Raw genomic sequence first — 6,230 nt, 5'->3', positions numbered from 1 at the left:
AGGACCCTGGATCAGGTTAAAATTGAATTGAGAAAATGTAAAAGTATAAGTGTTGATAAGATTATAAAGGTTGGAATGTTTGAGCTAATTTTATATAAAGAGCTTATATTAACTTTGCCTGAGTATGTTTTAAAAATGTCTAACTGGGAATACTTCCCTTTTCCAATATTATAAAACCGAAACCTATTGATAAAGTCCTAATGAAAGCTATGATAAGAGGTATAAGAGTTGATGGAATTCAGATTAAGTTTTGTAGCAAAATTGATATATTTATGGAATTTATGTGAAGTAATTACCTCTCTTTTTGCATGATTGTATTATAGATTGTATTGTGGGGAGAGACAACATGTCTTGCTGGGAAATGTTTCCCCTGCCTGATTGTAGGACAGCATATAAATCTGCCCTTCAGACAATGTTAATTAAACATACTAAGTGGAAGTCAATAAGGTTGCTTGAGCCCACACATTATGAGACAAAAACTAGAGGCTAACATCTGATGTTAATAAAAGAGATAATAAAAGCTCCTATCCCCAAGGTAAATTGGTCTATGGTTAAATTGTACACTTAGAAAGACAGCCTTTGTTAAATGCTTTGTGCAGACTTTTAAAGGTGTGGTATATTGTCCTCGAATTTTAAAACAATAGCTGTGGAATCTTTGTCTATATGTATGTATATATGTGTGATATTTTACCTCCAGATGGTATGGCTAAAATTAAGAGCTCTGTTTAATCAGCTTAAAGTAAGCACCTACATAAATTATTTCTAAATGTAATAGAAACTAACCCAAATATCTTTCAAGTTAACAGGATATGAAATAATCTTTGGTAAAAAAAAAAAGGTTGTTTAATTTTTTGGGTTTGATTAAAATAGGCATGTCCTCAAAGTTGTCAACATTGGAATTGGTACAAACATACAACCTGGCTTTACTAGTTAAATGAGCTCATGTTATCTGTTACAAACTTGTCAGCAAAAACAGCTTAGAATGATAGCTAATTTTGTCTAATGTCTCATAAAGTTTTTGTGAGTAGTCTAAACAACTGTTGAGAGCAAATGATTTAGATGTAAGTGAGATAAAAATTTATAGAAAAATTTTTAGCAATAATTATAGTTTATGGCATGTGTACTTAAAATAGCTTCCAAAATCTCTTTGGTAACTTTAAAGTCTTGCTACATTAATTTAAATGATAAAAATTCATTGAGTATCTAGATCATTTCCAAATAAGATAAAATACTGAAACATTAATTGCTAAACATGTGTAAGTTTACTTACTTTTGTCTTATTACAGAAAAACTAGAAAGTGTGTGGGTCTATTAACAAACATGTATTTATTAAAAGATTGTAGTATGATGCAACATGTTTTTATAAATTATGAAAAGTGTTTATAAACTTGTCAAGCCACAGAATGCTAATATGAGTGTTTATAATTGCTTACTTAGTTTTACTTAAAAATTAAGGTTTCTATGGGTTAAAAATTAATATGTATGACTAAAGCTACTAGAAATTAATAAGGAAATCACGTTTGTATTCAAGAAAAGTGAGATGTATGTTCTCCGTAAAGAAGTATAAAGAATGGAAATATTTTTGTTTGTTTTGTTAAAAAAGATACATTTGTCCTAAAGTACTAGGAGGGAAAAAAGAAAAGAAGGCATGGGACAAATTCTGTGTTATAGAAGGTTTATGGAGGAGGAACCCTGAAAAAAGAGTTGTACATGGTCAAGTTGGCTAATGGTTAGTTAAGTAAATAAGTTTTTATATTTAAGTAAATAAGTTTTAATATCAAAAGTAAGCTGGTACAGGCTTAGAAGTTTTTTCCCTTTCTTAGAAGGATGATTTTCTTAAACTTTTAGTCTGCTCTTGCTAAAGGGATTATGAAAGGTTTTTTCTTTGAATAGTCTATCAGAAGGGTAGTGATTTTATGCTTTATCAAAATAAATTTCCTGTATTGCTTTATCAGGTATTTAATCACAGGTGCTAAGATTTTTCTTACAGCTACTTGATTCTCTGAATTAACCTGAGAATCTTTAATTGTCACCATGGTTAAATGGATAACTAAGCATTGTTTCATAGGGACCTATGATATTCTGTGGGTAAATGTTATTGATACAAGCGTTTAAAAATCATATAACATTCCTAAAATTCTGATCTCTCTTGGTTGTCAGTCATAATTCTAGTTATTATCTTAAAGTGTTGTATGTCACAGAATTAACTAAATTTCTTTGTTAATTACCATTTTTGTCTCTTGTCATTTACAGACAGTTTCCCAATACTCTGCTCTTGCAAATTCATTTCATTTTCAGACACTTTCATGAAAAAGACTCTGACACTTACTCCAGAATACAGGTTTCTGATAAACCTCAGATCCTAAAAGTGAAGGAAAGAAATTACAAAACTGTAATGGAAAAACTGACTTCATGAAACTGCTAACAAAAGATCAAGCCCAAGAGTTGATTATGTGGGACTGAGTGAACTGATGGGGATGATTATAATTTTTATGAATTTTCATTTTAAATGCTCCTGATTTTTAGTGTTTTGTTTTTCTAGTTTAAGAAAACTTTTTTCCTCTTAAAGTAACAATGACATAGTAGTTTGGTAAATTGTACTTTTGTAAGCAGAATTTAAACACTCATCTTTATCTCCCTACCTGATCCCTCCAGAATTTGGAAACTCTTAGTGATGAATGTTCTTATTTTCATGGCAATATAGTTATACACATAAGTTCAACAAGAATTTGATCTCCTTATAATGCCACAATTAGAAACATTGGTTATATTACCAAAGCTTTGACTGGAATGTCATATTTGAGAGAAATATACATAGACTTGCATATGACTGAGCTTTAAGAAACAAAGATTGGACTTTATGGAATAAAACCATTTGGAAATATTGGCCTGGTACCTTGTTTACAGGGTTCCCATCAAACTTAGGTAAGTAAAGAAGGTCACTTCTCCGACAGGTTCCTGGAAACTCAAAATATTTTGGGGACCTGTAGGGGAGAGGAATTCATACAAATCTATATGTATTGCAGGTGGAGTCTGATGACAAGTCCTCAGCTTTGCTTTACTGCCTTGAAAGGCCTTTAAAGTTCAATCTGAGGTTCCTTATAAAAACTTCCAGCAAAGCAAAGTTAAATGAGCTTAAATGATAAATTGGTATTCCTGCTGTACTTATGCAAATAATTGGGCCCAATTTATTGAAATGACTTATTTTGCAAACCAGTTAGTCTTAATTTGGCTATATTTGGTAAAATGAGGGTGATTTTAGAAAGAAAAATTATGTTTCAGTAGAAAACTATAGCACATTTGTGAATATTAGATTCTAGTTCTATTAATTGTGTTTCATGTTTTGATTTTCTACGCATAGACCAGACTGGATCTTGAATTCTTCTAGTCTCCTTGAACTCTTCTAGTCTCATGTCACTACAAATCTCCAAACTGTGTTCAATTAGTTTTTCTGTCATTTTCATTTGAAATAATTGAGAACTGAAACCATGCATTTTCCTGAAGCCCTGCAAACTGATATAAACTTAATAAACTTGATATAAGCTTAAAAGAGATCATCACAATAGCATGCTTCTTGCTGTGTAAGCCACTCAAAAAAGATAACTGAACACTCAATGACACCATCAGAGACATGTCAAACTGCAAAAGATGCTTTGACTCTGATATCTAGAAATCTTCTTGACTGATTGTACCCTGGACTCAAAAACTGGTTTATAATTTGCCCCAACTGTTAACCTTGTTCTTTTCTTTTGTTTCCATAGAAATGCTTCTTATTAAATACGTGATTGCTTGCTTCCACAATATAGGTCTAGATTTAGGAGCCCACCTACATCACCACCTTCTAAAATCAATTTAAAGGAAATAATGTATTATAAGGACTAAAAAAAATGTGTTTAATGAGATGGAACAATACTCAGCTCCTGGACTGTCAGACTTCTTCAAGTTTCAACGGTGGGACTGTAGGGGAACAGAATTTACCACCTCAAGATGTGCCTCTGTGGCACAAGGATTATTTGGGGCTGGTTATTCTTTTAAATACTGTAGACATGAGAGAAGCTCTGGAAACCAAGTAGAAGTTACCCTTTGTAAGAGACATTTACACTTGTAAGTGAGATCTCAATTTGTAAAGGTGTCTCTCTGTACCAGGAAGACACCTTTTATCTCTAGAAACTCTTATCAAGAAAGAAGGCAAGGACTTAAATCTGCATAATAACCTTACTCTTGTTTACTGTACCTTTTCTTGTAATCTCCCATAACTGACTCCCACTTCCCCCAACATCTTCTTTTATCTTTGGCTGAAGATGCTATTTTAGGCAGCAGCTTCCTCCATTCTGGCTGAGTCACTCAGTTTTCCTGGGCATCTCCTACGTTTGCATGTTGTAGAGCTTTGTTTGATTTTCTCCTCTTATTCTACTCATCTAAATTTAATTCTTAGACCAGCCAGAGGATCTAGAGGGTAGAGGAATTGTCTTCCTCCCCTACAAAGCTTTTCTACTTATCTTCATCAAACAGCATTTTCATCATAGCACTGCCATATTAGTCATGGTAGTCAGCTATCCCAATTCTCAATCAGTTACCATAATAAAAGGATAGTGCTCACTGATGGTTCAGTTAGATATGATACGGTGATGCTCCCGGGTATCTATCTTTCAGGCTCCATCCATTGTGGGACTCTAACATCTGTAAGAGAGTGTCTAAGACCACAATGGACATTTTATCGTGAGGCCTGGAATTAGCATGCCTCCCTTTACCACATCCACCGGACCCAGCTATAGGGTTCCATGGTAATTACAATTAGTTTTGGGAAATGTTGTCTTCCTGCATACCCTGAAAGAAGGAAAGGTCTGGTAAGACTCTAGCAGGACTCTGCATTGATTGTATTTTTAATGTATCAAAAAGTTCAGTTAATCATTCTCCTCATTCATGATGTACTATCTTCATTAGTTTCGGCAAGGCTTCTTTCTTATATGTACATCTGTTTGTATGTGTTTCCACTTATCTCCATTCCCATCCTTCACCAGAGACCATTCTAATATGTTGATGATTTATCTCTCTTTTTTTAAAAAAGATTTTATTTTTCCTTTTTCTACCCAAAGCCCTTTGGTACATAGTTGTGTATTTTTAGTTGTGGATCCTTCTAGTTGTGGCATGTGGGATGCTGCCTCAGCATGGCCTGATGAGCAGTGTCATGTCCACGCCCAGGATTCGAACAGGCAAAACCCTGGGCCGCCGAACCAGACCAAGCAAACTTAACCACTTGGCCATGGGGCTGGCCCTGATTTATCTCTTTATTTTTATATGTTATTATAAAATGTGTAATATCATTGGGTGTCTAAGTATGTATAGATCACCCTCAATTTATGATGAGATTACTTCCCGATGAGTCCATATTTAGTTGAAAATATCATTTATGTCAAAAATGCATTTAATACACCTAACCTAGCAAACATCATAGCTTAGTCTGGCCTACCTTAAACATGCCCAGAACACTTACCTTAGCCTATAGTTGGGCAAAATCATCTAACACAAAGCCTATTTTGTAATAAAGTATTGAATATCTCATGTAATTTATTGAATATTGTACTTAAAGTGAAAAATAGAATGGTTGTATGGGTACAGAATGGTCTTAAGTGTATCGGTTGTTTACTTTTGGTATTTCAGGGCTGACTGTGAACTGTGGTTCACTGCTGCTGTTGAGCATCGCCAGAGAGTATCATACCACATATTGCTAGCCCAGGAGAAGATCAAAATTCATAATTCAAGGTAAAGTTTCTACTGAATGCGTATCATTTTCACACCATCCTCGTGTAGAAAAATCATAAGTTGAACCATAGTAAGTTGGAGACTGCCTGTATTTTAATTTACATAGTCATCATAGTATTTATCCAATGTCTTTGTTACACTTTATCATTCAGCAGTAAGTTTTTGAAATCTTCTTACATTTCTGCATGTATATATAGGCTGTGGCTTCAAACTACTCTGTAGCTCTGCATGGTGAGCCCCTAATACTTTTTCCCATTCTCTTTCCCAGAGATAGTTCCCTGATTGACGCACTATCGCTAACACCACACCTTTCTCTATATTTACATTTTGACATATGTCCCTTTACCATGTTATTATTTTGTTTTTTGCTGAAGGCTTTAATTTTTAGAGCAATTTTAGGTTTACAGAAATATTGAATAGAAAATACAGACGGTTCTCATGTAACCCGTCACACACACAGTTTCCCA

Source organism: Equus quagga, chromosome 17 (genome assembly GCF_021613505.1).
Source record: "Equus quagga isolate Etosha38 chromosome 17, UCLA_HA_Equagga_1.0, whole genome shotgun sequence".
Lineage (NCBI taxonomy): Eukaryota > Metazoa > Chordata > Mammalia > Perissodactyla > Equidae > Equus > Equus quagga.
This window is presented reverse-complemented; position numbering follows the sequence as displayed.